This window comes from Sabethes cyaneus, chromosome 2, assembly GCF_943734655.1.
Source record: "Sabethes cyaneus chromosome 2, idSabCyanKW18_F2, whole genome shotgun sequence".
Taxonomy (NCBI): Eukaryota; Metazoa; Arthropoda; class Insecta; order Diptera; family Culicidae; genus Sabethes; species Sabethes cyaneus.
Genome location: NC_071354.1, coordinates 91,748,868 through 91,769,821, shown reverse-complemented (window position 1 = coordinate 91,769,821; position 20,954 = coordinate 91,748,868). Strand labels below are relative to the sequence as shown.

At 41.0% G+C, this 20,954-nt stretch overlaps 1 protein-coding gene across 1 annotated transcript in view; it reads left to right on the top strand.

Moving 5' to 3' along the window:
• The window catches only part of LOC128735689 (uncharacterized), a 136,315-nt gene that overhangs the window by 636 nt on the left and 114,725 nt on the right, over nt 1–20,954 (top strand). The window lies entirely within an intron of this gene.

Genomic DNA, 20,954 nt, shown 5'->3' with positions numbered 1-20,954 from the left:
CAGAAGTCTTACAGCGGGAGTTTTAGGGTTACAGCGGGAGTTCCACAAGGCTCACTCCTCGAACCACGGCGTACAATGGGGTACTAACATTGAAGCTGCCTAGAGGTGTGGAAATCGTTGGCTTCGCAGACGATCGTAAAGACGGTAATAGGTGAGTCTGTGGAGGAATGCTGTCATCTCAGACATCGAAACCTGGATGAAAGAAGTGGAGTGGCAAATAGCCCAACACAAAACAGGAGTGCGTTTAGTTAGCAACTGTAGAGCGGTTCAACGGTTTGAACCCAGCGTTGGTGAACATAGCATAGCCTCTAAGCGTGTGCTGAAATACTTGGGTATGATGACCGACGACCGACTTAATTTTAACAGCCACGTCGACTGTGCCTGAAATAAGGCAGCCAAGGCCTTCAACGCAATCTCCAGAATTATGCATGCCGAATAGTGTTGGTCAAAGCAGCAGCAACGGGCGTCTTCTGGCTAGCGCATCTTGCTCGATACTGAGTTACGCGGGCCCAGCCTGGAATGCGTTGCTGGAAAATCTGCGGAATAGGACAAAGTTGAAAAGTATCTTTCGGCTGATAACTATACAAGTTGCTGCCTACCGAACCATCTCGTGGAAAGCAACTTGTGTTATCACCGAAATGATCCCTATTCACATTACACTGGTCGAAAACGGTGTTATTATAGGCAGAAAGGTAACAGCGGAATACTCAAATGGACAAGAGCAGAGTCGATGTCCAAGTGGTAACAAGCGTGGAACCCAGCTACGAATGAAAGATGCACGCGCAGGCTGATACCAAACCTGATCAGTTGGGTCAATAGAAAGCATGGAAAAGGGAATTTCTATTTGACGTAATTCATATTCATATCAGGGCACGGTCGCTTCAGGCAGTACTTGCATCGGTTTGGGCACGCAAGGTCTCCCCTATGTCTCGAGTGCGATAATGAGGAGGAAACACCGGAGCACGTAGTCTTCGTCTGTCCAAGATTTGAAACAGTGCAAAGTTACCATCTCTTAACGCAGATAATATACTCAGGGAAATGTGTGGAGATGAGAATATATGGAGAGTTGCCAACCGGGTGATAACACAAATCTTGTCCGATCTGCAGCGAACATGGGGAGATGAACAGCGTTCCGGTGGCACCAGCAAGCGTCAGATACCCAACAGTGCGAGCTGCCAGCAGGCATGGGTAAAACACCGAACCGAGCTTACACGGTGGGCACCTTTGCCTAAAACCACTCAACAAACTTAATTTCGTTTTGCACGCCGTTCCGTACATGCAAACAAACACGAAGTGTAAGAAGCATTACACCGGTGGCTTTAGGTTTAACATTTTTTTCAGCCTAAGTTTTCAATGGCCTCGGTTCGCACATTTCCGAGTGTTAACCGATATCGGAATCCACCGTAGGCGAGTATTTTCAAGCTTGCAAAAACACGCATGGGGGCGCTTCATACTTATTCCAATTGGCCGTGTGAGTGAAAGAAATAGAAAAGCAAAAAGACACGAGTTCACGCTGATCGTCCAGCATATATCCGAGAAACTTTTACGAAGTAGAAATACACGCCATCCCGAGTGTTTCCGAAGTGTTGAAACCCGGTGTGCAAAAAACAACACTGAAAAGGCTCGCGGTTGCTTTTTCACAGCGTACGGGTTGTTTTATCAGGCACGGCAACAGCCTACCGTCTCAAATAAACTTCGTGGTAGTTTTCAAATGCGGCACGCAGTTTAGTTCAGTTTTTAGACATGCCTGGCTGCCAGTCGAGGTGGATAGTAATGGCGATGTGGCCAATTGAACTAATGCCCTTGGTCTGCCTATGACATCTTGATCGAAAGCAACGCAATTCTGGGTGCGCTAAAACCTTTGACCAGACTCATATGTGTGGGTATGGGTTTTGTACTGTAAATAATCCCTGTACCCATATTAGACAAAGCTCATTACTGGTGGAGAATCCTGCGAAGGTACCTGTGACGGAGTGCACGACGTGGTGAAGAGCACTTCACATCCCTATCAGTACACGTCTTAAAGTGGAGCAACGCCCCCGAGGGAGTCAATGACTGGGTGCACGTTATGAGGTAGCAGGAGCGCCGTTATTGGAGCAGTGTATGAGCACAGCCTCTCCCCGAAGTAGTCGCCTTGTAACGGTCCTGGGGGATTTAGGGCCGGGAGCAGTGAGTTTAGTGATTACTCTCTCTCTCTCTCTCTCTCTCTCTCTCTCTCTCTCTCTCTCTCTCTCTCTCTCTCTCTCTCTCTCGTTCTCCTTCTATCTCTGTAGTTTGCTCTTTCTTTCGCTAGCCAACTCTACCTTGCTCCCTTCACCCCCCTCTCATGCTCACTAGTCCTCTCTTTCTAATTTTAGCCCTCATTATTTTTCTCTCGGACTCTCTCTCTTTCTCACTCTAGGCCTTTATCTTTCTAGATCTATTTTTCTCTCCTTCTCTGCTACTTTCCTTTCCTACCTTTCTCTTTCATTCCCTGTTTCTTTTCATCTCCCCTTGAGAGAATGACTTTCTTTCCCTCATTCCATTTCGCTCTCTCATTTAGTCTTTCCTTCGATCTCCTCAATCCTCTTTTTGTTTCCACAACAATTAAGGATCATATGATACCGGTTGCTAATTAATCAAGTTGTACAGGATGAGTAGCAATAACTGTCAATAAAGTAAATAATCACAAAAATAAGACGCTTACATAAATTTTAATTCTGAGTGTATTTCGTGAAAGTATATCCGTAGCATTTGTCCTGGGGTTAGTCCCGGTGTAGTGGTTAGCATTCACGCCTCTCACGGCGAGGACCCAGGCTCAAATCCCAATCCCACAGAAGTCACATCTATGATTAACCCATTTTAAATTAAGTACGCCCAAACAATACTGACAGCAATTACTACTCACCCTGTAGGGGTAATCCATGTAAAACCGACACTGTGGGTAAAACCGACACACCTCAATGTTTTAAGTTATAGGCTGTTTTTTGCAAATTGTCTAAAGCATTTTGTTTACACTTGTTAATTCTAACGACTCAAATCATTTTAACACCGCCGAAGTTCCATAGCTGTCAAAACCAACCCGATAACAATGTGACAGCTTCCTTTTGTACATCGTCAGCTTTTTGCGGCGGCTATGTTTCTTGATCGAAACGTCTTGCGAAGGGAAAAGTAGGTTCGATTTCCAGCTTGAATGCGTCGTTGGATCTCCTTACTCGTATAATTGTCGGCGGTGACCAGAGATCCCAAATATACGAACTCATCAACCACTTCCAGTTCATCGCCGTCAATAGTCACTGTCCGTGGGAGGCAAACGTTACTTTCTCGAGAGCGTCTTCCTACCATATATTTGGTTTTCAATGCATTAATTTGTAACCCTGTCCTCCTAGCCTCCGTTTTTATTCTGGCGTAGATTACCTCCGCCGTCCCACGGTTTCTAGTAATGATGTCGAGGTCGTCTGCAAAGACTAGGAGTTGGCTACTCTTACTGAAGATCGTTCCCCTCGTTTCGATGCCCGCTCGCCGGATCACACCTTCAATAGGGATATTGAATAATATACAGGCAGTCTATCCCCTTGCCGTAACCCTCTGCGCGATTCGAAAGGGCTTGAGAGTGTCCCCGGAACGCGCACGTAGGACATCACTCGTTCCAGAGTAGCTTTGATCAGACGCGTCAGTTTGTCCGGAAAACCGTACTCGTGCATTATCTTGCCTTCTACTTTAACTTTCCCATTTATTCACGACTTTTCCTTGGGCAACTCCTTGGTTCGACTCCTACCTGGGGTTCGACTTTCGACGGAGATGGTGACCGGGATCCGCTTGCGGTCAGGTCGACGACTTTGGCACGGGATTCGATGGTTTACTACCGGCGTTCCGGCTGCGGGCACACTCTACCGTTCTGGTTAAGCGCGATGGCGACGATGTGGCTTAACTGCGATGGCGGAGACGCTCCTTCAGCTTCAGGATGGACGGATGTGGTGGCAACGACGGAACTTTGCGGATGTGAGGACCAAAATGGATACAAATCAGGTGTGGTTTGGGGTCACGTTAAATGAACGCAGGAAACTGGGGGTAAATACAGGAAACTCATGGGTCCTAAGAGTGAGAGGACTCCCTTTAGGTTCAAGGCGGATGAGGTCGAGAATGGGGTCGAAGATTTTATAAATGCCATACCTGTCGCTTTTCGGTACCGGTCTCTTTGACTTCAGACTAGGTAATGGCTCAGACAATCTTTTGTCCAACGACCTATGACCTTTCCGCGCTGAAACCTCCACTGCCTCTCGCTTACCGTTTCCTTATCTCTTTGTCGCCACCCGCAATTTTTTAAGAAAAGCTTTCACTTGATAATTATGAGGTGTCGGTTTTACCCTGACGTTTATAGGCAGTGTAGTCAAATAATCATGTACTAGGCAAAAAATCGCAAATGAAGCCTGTCTGCAACACCTGTTCTCTCTGTAAAAGCAGAAATCAACTGCATCGGCTCTGTAGGATTAAATAATCGTTCATTGGATGGCATTCCGGCTGCACTGGTCCGTGAATTCCATTCCTGTTGTTCGATATCCTCTTCGTGTTTGCTATTCATTTCACTCTTCTGTCGGGAACGTCGATTGTTTTTCGAAGGCATACTATTGCCTGGGGTTACGCCACCGTTTTTCACTCTCACCGGCGTCGCTTGACGGGTATCTTAACGCTTTGAATTTTGAAATCCTACACTTTACTGGAACTTCGGATTATCCAGCCGCTTTCGTCATTGCAATGCAAACAAAACACTTCAAGGCCTCACTTATCTCACTTCTGTATATTCGAGTGTGGTATGGTATTCGAGTGTTATTAAAACAAGTGTTACTTTTTACAAAGCGATTTAACGTTATTTGTCGACTTCCAAGTACAAAACAATACACGCGAAACGAGAGTTCACTAGTTGGACGTAAAACTAACCGAATGCAACACGCTAAAAATTCCGAAATGCAACCAGGGGTATAAATCTGTTTTTAAATCGAGGGGCTACACATCTCATGATTTCACCATACGGTGTATCATTATTTGGTAGTATCATTATTTGTTTCAAAATGAGGTGTGGCTATAGAAAATAGCCGCAGTTTATAACTAGATTTATTCTTTTGAAATATAAACGACGATATAAAAATAGGTATTGTAAAAATAAGATGCTTTTACAAATGCCACCGCCTTATTGACTCTTTGATAAAATTACATTTTAACACAGACTTGGTTACTTATTTGCAATGTTGCTTCCACGTTCAACTGAGCCCGAAGCTTCTCACACCTTATAATCTGTCAAAAGTTTTCCACAATATATCATACCGGATGCCAAAATAAAGGTAACACAGACGACAGACGTACAATTGCAGGCTCGTGCCATAAACGGAGCTTTAATCATACAATAGAACATTGTCACGCATCACCGAAAAATACCACTTCAGAGGCAACGAATATTCATGACTGTTAGCTTTGCATTTCTTGGCTTGTTGTGCTTGACAGATTTCTGTTTGGTGGTGCGACGTCGAACACGAACACACGCACGTGCAAACACATCTGCTGTATGTATTCTGAGGCAGAGCTACCAGCTGAAAGCCGGGAACAAATCGTAGAAGTGGGTTACAAATAAGGCTCATTATGGTAGTGCCTTCAGTTATACATCACGCGATGAGAGCTGAAGGTGAACGCAGCACCAATGGCACATTTTTCAACAATAATAACCGTAACAGTAACAGGAAAAATGGGTGACAAGATTTCCAGCTATTGGCTTTAATTTGTCAACCGAAATGGGACTGTTAGTTGTTTAGTAGATACGGCTTTAAACGGTAAGTAGTTTGACAGAATATTAACTAATAGATTTTATTGAAAAGTTTAGTGACTTAGAACATGCAATAAGAACAAGTGCAGTTAAATGTTATACAAGTAAAACACAGATCTGCTTAGATACACTCTGCGGTTAAAACAAATTTCATTTAATATCAAAAACTAACTTTTAAATTAAAACTTTTACCCGGTTTTCATAACAACTTAAGATTTAAATTGAAGTAGATTAAGAATCAGGTAATTACAGATCAAGAAGTATCTATAAAATACCTTCAAAGACTTTTTCTTCACCGCAGGCATTCATCTTGTATCTTTCAGCAAAGCTCGAAAACTTTTCAGGTAAATTCCCATTCTACCCGCATAAGCTAACTTGGCTGCACTTTATGAAGTCCTTACAGACCGTTTAACAAATTGCATCCTCCTTTTCAGAACCACTTTGCTTCCGCCGCAAAACCAAACTGTTTTCTTAATTTAATCGAAATGTCCACTGCATCGCAGTGGAAAGTTATTTTCAACAGATTCGGAACAGAAACCGCAGAATGTAATTATTGAATTAACTTTTCCCCGATAGTTTACGCTGCCGCAAATGAAATCCTGCAACAGAAGCTATGAAAATTGTTAAGTATGCAGTACTTTTCACCGAGAAAGAGAAACATTTTTCTCACATTGGAAATGAGCTGCCACACAACAAGCAGCAATTCTTCAGCGTTGCTGTCATGTTGCTAAATCCGAACTGACGAAGGAATCAAAGTTCGACCGCAAAATTTGTCAGATCAGAAAAACCACAATCCAGTATGGTTGCGGAGACAGCGACTGTCGGAAATACGAAAGAGAACGGGACGAAGCAAAACGGAAACTTGGCTAAATGTAATTTTCGCAATCAACTGTAAGGACGAAGCCGTACTGGCGGTAAATTTCTGCCCTGCTGAACCGACCGCAGTGGCACGATCCCACACTCTCTGTTCCATGAAAAAGGTTACGAAGTCCCGTTTGGAAACACAACCCAGCAAAAGTTGATCCGTGCCGATTGCCCGCCGTGCACGGACGATGGCCGCAGGAAGGTCTGGATCTCGCCTTCCGGACCATGAAGGAGCAAGCGAGTGGTATCGAGTTAAATTCAATTCGACCCGTCTGACTTAGGGCAGATTTGATTTTCCTACGGAAAAACGCCCGGCTTCGAGACAAGCTCTTGGCAACATAGTTTTCCTTCTACCTTCATGGAAGGAAATCACCCCGCAGAATGGTGTTAATCAGACTAAATCATTGTGTGAAGCACATAAAACAAAGATACAACCTAACAATATTGAACTGAAAAGTTATTTTCCAAACCAAGAAACGTGCCTTCTCACACCACCATGGATATCGGTTTAATTTGGATAGTTATTAATTATTTTCAAACCTGCAACATTTATTCATTAGTTTAATCTGACAGCTCGTAAACAGTTTAAAGACGAATGTTTTTCGGTAAAAATAAATAGGCCCGTAATTAATTATGATTTATAGTATTTTTGAGCGCGAGTCAGATTATATTGGTAAAATTAATCATAACCAGCTAGCTGCTTGGCATTATTCTATTCAAGTGAAAGACGGTTAAACCTAATCGTGGAAGTATTATCTGCACACCGAATGGGAAAATTTTCTCGGAAATTGCTACTTGTAGCTCGATACGAGCCTCGTGGTTCCCGTTTTCCCGTTTCAACAAACCCGGCTTTACAAAAGGGAAAATACGATTCACGCGGATTTTTACGAGCAGCTTTTGTGTATACCGTATGGTTTTTTAACGGTTGTATGAAAAAAGAGCATCCATTGTTTATGGTTCCTTTCAGGAGAAAGGAAATTTTCTCCTTCCAGAAACATCAACACCATTTGGAAAGGACTCTTCTGTGTGCTGTTGAATACGTTCTAAATTAATTATTAGGAAACCAAACAAAGTGTTATGGTCTACCCTTGGTAGAGAGACGCAACTCGAAGAAACTTTTTCACCAGTAAAATAACTCGTCATTTATCGGTAATCAAAAAAATATCACCGCATCAGAGAAAATATGGTAATTGAAAAGATAAACTCCTCCGACCGCAGTCGATTTCTGCGTGCCGCACAATCACCATCAATCAGGAATATTTTGTGCAAATGGATACATCCTCACCCGACGACGACGACGACGAGGATGTTGATGAGGTCGAGAATTCAAGACGAGCCTCACAATCTTCTCGTATAAACAGACAGCACCCGTCTTATCAACGGGAGAACAAAATTTGCTGCCATTCATTTTTGCAACATTCCGGGTTGAAGACAGACGGAAGAAAATCTTTTCTCACTCTAGTAGAAGCGCATCAACCATCGAGAGATGTTTTGCTCCTTCCGTATCCATCGACTTCACGTCCGGTTTTCATCGTGCCACATAACGAGGCAAAGATAGAAATAGATTTTTCATTTCCTTTTTAAGCGGGTTCGTCTCAATCGATCATGTCGGAATCCATTTATAAAATTTGCCTTTCTTGTTCGTGCTCAGACAGGCGAAGATGATAGTTTGCCTCTGGAAAGCATACCATTTTTACCACAGGCCGGTGGGTGGTGCAGTTATCCAGCTAGCTTTGAAAAAAGTGTTGAAATCAATGGTTGAATGCTTGTCAAAGACGTGACATAGGAGTTGCTGTTTAAAAATCTTAAGTTTGATATTTTAAAGGGCATTTCTGTAGCAATATAGCAAAATAGTACAAACTAATTTACCTTAACATCATACATAGCTCTTTTTTCTACCCTCTTCTTGATCTAAAGATTACATCCCAAAAAGCTGCGACACTCATAGCATACTAAAGATATGATTCCAACATTCCTTTCATCTTCATCAAAATCCAAATCTACAGTGCCACAGTTCACAATCGGGCACACTTCACCAAACAGACGACGGTGCCATAAAATTTTAATCAACAACGGCACTGCAAAAATTGTATCACAACCATACATCCGTGTGAGCCGACAAGCCCCCCTGGCAGTGGCTTTGAAGTTTTTCGGACATTTGTTTTGGGCTCCGCTTAACAGCTACACTACTAGGCCATGTTCAGCAGGCTTTTCTACATGAATTCCATTCTTGAAACCAGCTACCAAATGTCCAAACCATATAAAATGCATTTGAATATAGTTTCGGGTGAGAGTGTGAGTGTTACTATTTTTCACAGGACCAACCCCCTTTTATGAAAGCACACATTGAGCTTTTTTTAGCCTAACGACTTTTTGGTAGATGGAAATTTGAGCGAAACAAAAGCACTGGAGGACATTTTTTCAAACGAATTTTTAACATGTTGCATTCAAACCTTTCCCGTCGTTGTATAGTGTAAACAAAGAAATAATTACGTCCGAATCTGTTAATGGTAGCGAAACACCCTTTCTAAAGCCATTTCCGCTACTATTAACCACGATTCGCTATCGATTTGCGGTTTGACAAGTATTTATGAATGGCCATAACAATAAATTATATGCTCAGTTGTTTTCAGCTTCTTTTCCCATACAAAAAAAACACAGTTTTCGATCCTGGCGAAGCTGAACATTTTTTTGTGGGTTGGTCGGCCGGAATCAGTTTAGAGAGATAGAGAGAACGAACAGGCCACAGAACATCTATGGCATTCGGATCCAGCGTGTGATTCCCATTTGCTTCGTTCGTTATAGGTTATTTTCCGGAGTAAATAGAGGCATCAATTTTTAACTTCGGGCAACCTTTTTTCGGCCAACACAATGATAGCATTGATTGCAAGGAAAGCGGGCAAACCGGTGATTACTAAACATTAGCCTGCCAGACGTCTCAATCGATATCAATCACGCTTCTTTGCTCAACGGTTGCTCCGACCGATCGCATTAACCAAATAAGCTGTCAAATGTCACATGAAATTGGAGTTAGCTTGCGACGGAGTGGAAATGAATTGACGCATTTATACAGTTGAAGACGGCAAAAGAATCAAATCAGAAATAGCACCATGAGCGCATCCTTTTTATAAAATCACTTCGTATTATGCATCCAAGTTGAATGAATATGCGTGCATAAAACCATTTTAGTATTTGGCGTGATTTTGATTGTCTTTAAATGATTGTCTGTTGTCCTGTGACCTGTGAGAACTTGAGCTTTCACGAGACACCTTAATTATAATGATACTGGCTGTACCCGCATGCGTTGCAACACTTTTTAAGTTCAGTGAATAGGACGCCATATGACCGAACTAGGCTTTTATATTAAGGGATCATTCAATAATGACGTCCACTGCTTATGGGGGGAGGGGGGTGTCAATTTTGTGACAGGTTGTGACAGAGGGGGTCTTGGCAAATGTGACATCCGTCGAAGAAAATTTATTCTCAGAAAAAGGCTACAAAAACTCATCGATTTATTTCGATTTTCGAAATTATCTTACTTCAGAAGATCGCAAGAGGCCCCGACATCGTCGAAACAAATAAATGAAGCTGAATCTCTCCTAACTTCTCTTCACTCAAAAAGCGACTTGTTTCATTTGTTGAACAGAATCTTTCAAGCAAACTTCAATTGAAGCTGGCAATTGTTTCAGCTGACGGCGCCGAAAGTCGGGCACGATTTTCCTTTGTTACACTAGATTAATTATACCATGCGTTACATTAAAAGATATATGTAAATCATTTTCAGTTCATTTGCAATCAAAGTTTCTAGCCTTTTACTAAATATTTGATAGACAAGTACAAAATAAACTTTAAAAGCTATCGTCACGATGTAGCGAAACCTGCCTGGCCAATGCAGATTGAAGCTGTTTTAAAGCGGAGTGGTGCTCTTTAGTTGATACCAAAACTTCATTTCTTCATTGATTTGTGACGATTTGCAATTGAAGGTTGTTAGAGCTTTTGTTCGCTATTCATAAATCGTGCTCATAAAAATATTTTTTACTAATAAAATTACATATAGCAATTCGATAAAAAAATCTGTAAAAAATCAGTAAAAGTCTACTCTCTGGGTGGAGAAAGTTAGCAAACCGTTGAATCTTTTTATAATTTCGTTAAAAAGATAACTTTAAATCAGTTTATCCGGAAAAATCAAGAAATTTAAATTTCTTTTTTTGGAGAAAATACACGACTGTTATTTTCTATGATTTTTTAATCTTACACTACTTCTTAAAAGATTAAGCTATTTTTATAAACCAGTTTTTACTTTTAACATGCTTTTTATTTCTATTTTAGGCTTGTGTGACGTCCAAAGGGGGGGGAGGTTGAGTTTTGTGTCACAATCGGACAGAGGGGGGAGGGGGGGGGTCTAAAAAAGCAGAAATTTGGTGGATGTCATATTTGAATCGTCCCTAATAGAAGTTTAGAAAATCACATATCACACGAAATGTTTTCGATAATTCATTACATCTTATCGTTATAATTAAGATTACATTATCTGTGTTACACTAAAAGTAATCAAGACATTTTTAAATAATCATAGAAAATAAATAATAGATAAAAATAAATAAGAAAATAATCAAATTTTTTTCCAGCTGAAAAAAAATTTGGACACTAGAAGGGTTAACTAATCGCCAACAAATGATTAAATTTAACGGAATGAACTCGGAGTCCTATTCAAGTCACTCCTGGGGTTCCTCAAGGCTTTCATTTGGGCCATCTTCTTTTTAATATTTTTTTGAAACGATGGTTCTACAATTGATGAAGGGACGGTACGGGAAAGAAATGAAAATTTTTGGTGAAGGAGGGGAAGAGCGGAAAGGAAGGGGGGGGGGGTAGCTATGCTTGACAAGTAGTCATTTTGACTCCTACCTTTTGTCCAATGCTCAGTGGTTGGAGAATTCGCGAAAAAGTGTTCATTTGAATCGATTAACCGTTATGTGTGCAACAGGGTACCCGGGTACCTTTTCAGTTTTAAAATTGTTATAACTCATTCAATTTAAAACATACGTCATTGAAATTTTGCGACATCGTAGAACTCGTTGATCTTAAGTAATTGAGGTTTTTTTGGTGCATATCCATAAAGGGGATTACCAATGAGAGGCACTTGAATTTTTTTATTACGTAGGAGGGCGACAAGGGTACCCGGGTACCCATGATTTGCTATGTTCATAACTTTGGCTAATTTGAACCGATTTGGATGAAACCAGTGGCATTTGATTCGTACATTTATCTTGTTTTGATTAGATAAATCATTTGGCCATAAAATGACATGTAGTTCCCGGGAATCGGTAATTCCGGAGCAATGTCTGGTAAAACGTGGGAAGCCGCCTGTTTTGAAAGAATATCAGCTTTCAGCAAAGCTATTAGCTTTGAACTTGACATTGTGGACCCTGTTTTCATCTTATTATATAAATTGGTGGCTTTAAATCGCATTGGCCATTCCAGAATTGGGTTCCTGTAGGGTTACAGATGGCCAGTTGGGTGCCTAATCCAATATTAGGATTGGTTTAGCGGATCTCTTAGATGTTTTGAACTGATATGGCCAGTTTAGTACTGATTAATAATTTTAGAACTGGTTCCAAATGTATAACGGATGGTTCTACGTTTTGAACTGTTCTGATAATGCTAAGCATTATCTTGAATCCTGCGGTATCATCTGGGATCCCGTAGAAACCATTTTCGAAATAACCAATCAAAATACATCGAAATGTAAAAAATATCACCTACCGAACTAATTCCAAGAACTTTGATACCCATATTGCTAGGTTTTACCTCCAATCCTAAACTGGCCACCCATGACCCCACAGGAACCTACTCCGGAATGGCCAACCTGATTCATATCGTTAAATGAAATAATTCATTGTATGAATTTTTAGAGTTTTTATATCCGCATGACTGATTTTCCTGCAATACAATCAATTCTCTACCTCACAGCGGACACTCTGTCGGAATTCCGGAATTTTGAGCCCCGTATGTTTTTTAATGGCCAAATGGCCAAATAATTCAAAACTAGATAAATTAACGAATCAAATGACACTTATTTCATCAAAATCGGTTTAAAATTGTTGATGTTATAACAATATCAATTTTGGGTACCCGGGTACCCTTGTCGCCCTCCTAAAGGTGTTTTTTTTGTCGCACACATAACGGTTAACATCCCTCATGAACATACACTATTCGCCTGCCTCGCCGATAATGCACGCATCAGCTTTGAATTTTATCACGAACAGAACTTCAATGTGAACATCAGAATTCGTTCAAAAATTGAATATTGAACATTGAGTGTGTTCGATTTTTCGGATATAGAATGCCCGGGGACGTCGGAAATTATTCAAAATAATATTACCACGAAAAGGGAATAGTTTAAAGTAGTGTTAGTGGCTTTACAAGCAGCAGAAAACGTCAATTTGCACTTTTGCTTTGCTCGCGATATTCGTATATTCAGCGATGCTACGAAGCGTGAGTGTATGTTGCTCATTGTTATAGGCGAATTGAACCACTCGCGTAGCTGTTTTATCATGATAAAAACCGTTTGCCGATGCTCGGCGTATCTATTCATTTTGCGAGTTTTCCAACCTCTGCCAATGCTGGAAGGTGCATGAGTCGAACCAAGCTGTAATCTGAGATTATAACCGGATTCGAACCCACAACACCCGCCAGGGCATGTGGTTCGCTGGTACTTGTACCTTTGAACCATAGAGGCGCTGGACAAAAGGAGACCGCAAAATCCACTCCGTCACGTGCAGTACCTTGCAAGTCGTAAGGGCCGGCATAGTGTCGTCGTCCTGAAAGTAAACAGTAGTTAGATTAAAAATTCTCGCTCGGTGGTAATCTGCAATTGATGCAGGAAGCGGCACAATATGTGTCGATAACCCAACCAAACGCGTCGCTATGCTTGAGGAGTGGATTTTGCGGTCTCCTTTTGTCCAGCGCCTCTATGGTTCAAAGGTACAAGTACCAGCGAACCACATGCCCTGGCGGGTGTTGTGGGTTCGAATCCGGTTATAATCTCAGATTACAGCTTGGTTCGACTCATGCACCTTCCAGCATTGGACAAAAGGTAGGAGTCAAAATGACTACTTGTCAAGCATAGCTACCAATACCCCCCCCCCCCTTCCTTTCCGCTCTTCCCCACCTTCACCAAAAATTTTTCATTTCTTTCCCGTACCGTCCCTTCATCAATTGTAGAACCATCGTTTCAAAAAAATAGTAATATATGTATGACCTCATTCCAAGGTCAAGACTAAAAACTTGAGATTAGTCCATCTTCTTTTTATTTTGTAAATAAAAGAAATTACCTTTATTCTCAAAGAACTTCCGCTTAGTTCCTTTAACCCATTAAGCCCCAAACTTTTTCCAGTTGAGATAAAATCTGAAACTTTCAGGAAAGTTTTGCTTTAGATCAACTAAGAAAAAACCGCAGAGATGTATTTTCAGTTTTGTCCCTATGCACACGCTGGAAAAATGCAAACGTTGGGACTTACAGGGGGATGGGGGAGTGGTATGCAGTTTTTACATAGCTTTGTGATTCCGGAGAGGTTAGAACATCAGATTCAATTCCAGATATACTGTCATCGACGTTCCCGCTTTTACCGGTTTACCTTTACCATCCGAGGGTAAAGTTACCAGTTTGAGCTGACTGAAAATTAGCAAGACCTGTTATGTTTACATGGTTGTAATTTTGTTATATGTAACATCTTTGAGCAAAAACAGGTCGATTAGATTTAGACGTACGACTACGCCTTTGTTTACTATACTGGGACTGAGTAGCACTTTGTGAAAACGAAAATAGAAGTGTAACGTTTGAATGAAAGATTTCAAATGCTAATAACTACTAGTAGTCTAGTACTAGAACGAAACTAAACAATTCATATGGCGTTGGATAGACAAAATGATCAGCAATTTTACGGAGGGGGTAAGAGGGCAATTTTAAGGAGGGAGTAAGAGGGGGGGGGGCTCCTATACGAATGAAATACAAATATCCTCAAAACTCGAGAACTAATCAAGCAAATGGAACCATATTTGACATGTAGGGATTTTAGAAGGCAGGAATTTGTACTATGGTATACTGATTGAGACCCCTTCCCCTTCTAAGAGGGAGGGAGGGGGGCTTCCATTCAAATGAAATACATATTTCCTCATAACTCTAGAACTAATCGAGCGAATGGAATCAAATTTGGCATGTGGGGATCTTAGGAGGGAGGATTTTTTTCTATGGTGTACTGAGACCCATTCGTCTTTTAACAGAGAGGCTCCTATACAAATGAAACACAAATTTCCTCATAACTCAAGAAATAATTAAGCAAATGAAACCAAATTTGGCATGTGGGGGTTTTTGGAGGCATGAATTTATTTTATGATGGTTTGAGACCTCTCACCCCTGTGGTAGGAGGATAAGGAGTCTCATACAAATGAAACACAAATTTTTGCGAATGTGTCATATTTTCTGCTGCGTAACAAGCGGTAAACTGTGAAAGTAAATTAGTCAAACCTTCTCGGAGCAAGAGACAGTGAATCAACGCCGTTAACTAACGTGCCTTTTGCCATTCATGTCAAAAAAGAAGGACATTCGAATGGCACGTCATATTTACGATGAACGTGCTTGGGCTTTAATGTTATTTGTAATCAATGGCCCTTTTAAAGGCCACAAGCGAGTTAAAGAAAGATTATTGAAACATGTCAAATTACGCACAATCATATTCAATTTAATAATCTGTGGGCTGGTCATTCATTACTGTTTCAACCTATATGATGCACACAAGGGATTTGAAAAGAATTTTGAAATTGAAATTTGAAAGGCGTTGTACTTATGAAACCCCGTCCACGTATTTGCAAAGCCACCATTGCATTCAACTGAGAAAACAGGAAAGTCAGAAAACAGATAAAAATGAAAATTCAGAAATTAGAGAAAACTTAGAAAACAGGAAAGTCAGAAAACAGAGAAAATATGAAAGTCAGAAAACAAAGAAAACTAAGAAAACAGGAAGGTAAAAATAAGAGAAAACAGGAAGTTAAGAAAACAGGGAAAACTGAGAAAACAGGAAAGTCAGAGAACAGAGAAAACTGAGAGAACAGGAAAGTCAGAAAACAGAGAAAACTGAGAAAACAGGAAAGGCAGAAAACAGAGAAAACAGAAAACTTAAGAAAACAGAGAAAACTGAGAAAACGGGAAAGTCAGAAAACAGAGAAAAGTGGAAAGTCAGAAAACAGAGAAAACAGCAAAGTCAGAAAACAGAAAAACTTAGAAAACAGGAAAGTCAGAAAAGAAAGAAAACTGAGAAAACAGGAAGGTAAAAAAAGAGAAAACAGGAAATTCAGAAAACAGGAAATTCAGAAAACAGAGAAAACTGAGAAAACAGGAAAGTCAGAAAACAGAGAAAACTGAGAAAACAGCATAGGCAGAAAACAGAGAAAACAGAAAAAACTGAGATAACAGCAAAGTCAGAAAACAGAGAAAACTGAGAAAACAGGAAAGTCAGAAAACAGAGAAAACATAAAATTCAGAAAACAGGGAAAACTGAGAAACCGGGAAAGTCAGAAAACAGAGAAAACTGAGGAAACAGGAAAGTCAGAAAACAGAGAAAACAGAAAAATCAAAAAACAGGGAAAACTGAGAAAACAGGAAATTCAGAGAACAGAGAAAATTGAGAAAACAGGAAAGTTAGAAAACAGAGTAAACTGAAAAACCGAAAACTTAAGAAAACAGAGAAAACAGGAAAGTCAGAAAACAGAGAAAACTGACTACACAGGAATGTCAGAAATCAGAGAAAACTGAGAAAACAGGAAAGTCAGAAAACAGATAAAATGAAAATTCAGAAAACAGAGAAAACTTAGAAAACAGGAAAGTCAGAAAACAGAGAAAACGGAAAATTCAGAAAACAGGAAAAACTGAGAAAATAGGAAAGTCAGAAAACAGAGTGAACTGAGAAAACAGAAATGTCAGAAAACAGTGAAAACAGGAAAGTCAGAAAACAGAGAAAACTGAGTAAACAGTAATGTCAGAAAACAGAGTAAACTGAGAAAACAGGAAAGTCAAAAAACAGATAAAAAAGAAAATTCAGAAATTAGAGAATACTTAGAAAACAGGAAAGTCAGAAAACAGAGAAAACAGGAAAGTCAGAAAACAAAGAAAACTGAGAAAACAAGAAGGTGAAAAAAGAGAAAACAGGAAATTCAGAATACAGAGAAAACTGAGAAAACAGGAAAGTCAGAAAACAGAGAAAACTGGAAAGTCAGAAAACAAAGAAAACTGAAAAAACACGAAAGTCAGAAAACAGAGAAAACTGAGGAAACAGGAAAGTCAGAAAACAGAGAAAACAGAAAATTTAGAAAACAGGGAAAACAGAGAAAACAGGAATCAGGTATCAGCATCTTTGGCTCGAGCAGCACGTTCCTCACAATCATGTGGAAGATTTGTGCCTTGCCCATCTTGCCCGTGTCATCATTTACCTGATGAGGACGGGAAGGAAAACAGGAGGAATAGGAAGGGGTGGATGAGGAATTTGGACAAACACAAACATATATATACCGAGAGATTTTTGTACCCCCGAGGGGATACTGCAATCCTTGGTAGTTAACTTATCAAAAGTACACCCCCTGGGGGGTATACTCATGATAAATAAGAGCTTATAGCTCAATACCGCTTTCGGTAAGGAACATCAAAATGTCTCGTAATTTTAGTTTCCTAAAATCCGATTCATTTAAGACGTAGGATCCAAAGATCCTATGACGCAATTGTGCTACTGCAGGACAGTTGCAAATTACGTGATATGGTGTACCGTAGTCGGATTCACATAAATTACAATGAAACGATTCAGCTCGCTGAATCGTAGCCATATGATAATTTAGTCTGCAGTGACCAGTCAGTGATCTGACAAGAATACTGCAATTTACCTTTGAGTGTTGCAAAAGAAATTTCGCAACCTTCTCACAAGGCTTAACAATGAAACTTTTCGTTTGACGACAAGTTTCAAGATTTTCCCAATAACGTACATGTTCAGATGAAAACCAAGATCGAATCTTTTGTTTTATCCAACATGCCGCAATTGGTAAAGCAGGTTCCGGTCCGAAAACCGACTTTTCTGCTCCAGATCTTGCTAGTTCATCAGCCCATTCATTTCCGGTTATACCAGAATGGCCAGGAACCCAAACCAGATGAACGGCATTTAGAATGCTTAGTTCTTCTAATTGGGTGTGGCAGGCGATGACTGTTTTAGATTTAGAATTAGCCGTACAAAGGGCTTTCATAGCGGCTTGACTGTCAGAACAGAAGTAGATAATCTTGCCTATCAGTTCTTTCTGAAGTGCAAACTGAGCTCCGCACATAATTGCAAAGATTTCAGCTTGAAAAACGGTGCAGTAACTACCCAACGAATAGGATTCCTCCAATTCCAGCTCACGGCAGTAAACACCAGCACCCGCGCGACCTTCGTACAAGGAACCATCGGTATAACAGACCACATAGTCGGAAATTTTCCTTTCCATGTAGCCTGACACCCAATCCTCTCTAGGAGGAAAGTCACTTGAGAAAGTCCTATACGGGAAAGTACGCATGAGCGTTACATCGCTAGGAGCAAGGGCAAACTTGTCCTCAGCAACAATTTGCGACCACAGTCGAGTATGACCAGTGGAACCGTCCACAGACTGCCAAAGGCCAATCGCGTGTAGTCGATAAGCACATATTAGTGCCTCTTGCTTCAGGTGGAAGTGTAGAGGTTTAATATTGAAAATAGCTTCTAGGGCGGCAGTAGGAGTTGTAGTAAATGCACCAGACATTGCCATTAAACACATCCTTTGAAGATGGTTTAGCTTTGTCTGGACAGTCACAACTTCCCCTCTCTGCCACCATACAAGACAACCATACGCCAGTATTGGTCTGACAACGACCGTGTATAACCAGTGTATGTATTTGGGTTTAAGCCCCCAAGAGTTGCCAATTGCTCGTCTACATTGCCCAAAGGCCATGCACGCTTTTTTAATTCGGAAATCAATATTTGTGGACCAGTCAAGCTTGGAGTTGAGAATCAACCCCACGTACTTCACTTCGTTCACAACATCAACATCCGAATCGTAAAAGCGCAGAGCGCGAGCTCCATTGGTATTTCTACGTCTTGAAAATAAGACGATAGATGTTTTGCTCGGATTTACCGAAAGTGCAGTTTCTCGGCACCACGTTTCTACGACACGTAGTGCCTGCTGCATTAAGTCAAATAATGTGCTTATGCACTTTCCAACTACTAGGATGAGATAGTCATCCGCAAAACCATACGACGGATAGCCTAGACCATTGAGTTTCCTCAATAGGCCGTCCGCCACAAGATTCCATAAAAGAGGCGAGAGAACGCCACCTTGTGGACATCCACAAACACTTTGCTTCCAAATGCTTGCTTGCCGTTAGGACGAAAAAAGCAATCGGTTACTAAGCATTTGTTCTATCCACTTTATGATTATTGAAGGCACATTATGATAACGAGCAGCCTCCAAAATGGAAGCGAAAGATACGTTATCAAACGCGCCTTCAATATCCAAAAAAGTTCCTAAGCAAGATTCCTTTTGTGAAAAAGCAACCTCAATTTTATCCACCACATCATGTAATAAAGTGGTTGTAGACTTGCCACTTTGATAAGCATGCTGTGCTGAATGAAGAGGAACTTCTAGTAAGCTTGTTTCGCGGATGTGGTGATCAACAATCCGCTCAAGTGATTTAAGCAAGAAAGACGTTAGACTGATTGGTCTAAAACTTTTGGCTTGCTCGTATGTCGCGCGTCCACCTTTAGGAATAAACTTAATGGTTATTTCACGCCATTGAGTTGGGATGTACCCAATAGCAATACTACACACAAACATCCTTCTCAGAATGTGTTTGAAGTACTTGAATCCTTTTTGCAGTAGAATAGGGTATATTCCATCTGTTCCAGGAGATTTGTATGGAGAGAAGCTGTTCACGGCCCACTCAATCGCTTCAGTTGTGACAAGTCTCCGAGCAAAAGCCCATGAGTCTAAGCCACCTAAAACGATTTCTGGATCGTTTCGAACTTCAGGTTCCACACAGCCCGGAAAGTGACTATAAAAGAGACATTCCAGGATTTCATTGTCATTCGAACAGTATTCACCGTTCGAACTTCGAATGTTATTAACCTGATAATCTTTCGATTTTGACAGTATTTTATTAAGTCGACTTGCCTCGCCGAAACTGGAAACGTTGCTACAGAACCTGTGCCAGCTCGTGCGTGCTGAAGATCGTAAAGCCTTTGCATAGGCTTTCCGGGCCTGCTTGAAAGGCTCCACGCCATCCCTCCGACGTCTATTCCAGGCTCTCCTGCATCGTTTCTTTAGTTCCGCGAGATGAGAGTTCCACCATGGTGTTCCTCTAGTCGTTTTAATAGTTTTTAGTGGGCAAGCTACTTCAAAAGCTTCCGCAATAAAAGATGTTGTGACATCTACAGCCACATCCAAGTCGATCGATGACTCAATCGTTGGTTCGAATCCTTGAAATTTCGTCGCCAGTTCCTCCTCAAAGAGTTCCCAGTCAGAAAATCTCGGATTGCGAAATGTTGCAGCGTTCAAGGAGACACCCAAATGATCAAAATATATAAAGCAATGATCAGATATTGGTGTCTCATTTGAAACATGCCATTGTGCCAACTCATGACTGATCCTGTTAGAGCAGAGTGTTATATCTAACACTTCCTCTCTACCAGCTCGTATGAAAGTTGGACAATTGCCAATGTTGAGTATTCCAAGGTTGGTACCACTCAAATATTCCATCAAATCAGAGCCTCTCAGATTGATATCCGAGCTGCCCCAAATGATGTGATGGGCATTGGCATCACTGCCTACAATGAGCGGAAGCCCACTAGATTGGCAGTATCTCACCACATTTCTGAAATCGTCGCTGGGAGACGGTTCATCGTGTGGTAAGTATGCAGAACAGTAGACATAGCGCCTATGGACATCATCCACGACGAGTTCTACTGTGACTGCACAAATATCTCGAGTAGTCAACTCAGAGATAAGGCATGCACTAATTGACCTATGCAACAATATGCATGCCCTGGGCATCAAACGAGGATTTGTCATACCAGTTTTGCTGAAAACAGCAAAGTTCTGGTTTCCAATATCCGTCGAATGAAAGTACCCCTTGCGAAAATATGGCTCCTGGACCAATGCGATGGTGACAGAGCCATTAAAAAGTTTTTCGCATAAATACAAATTTGCTGCCCGTTTGTGTTGAAGATTTATTTGTGCGACTCTAACTATT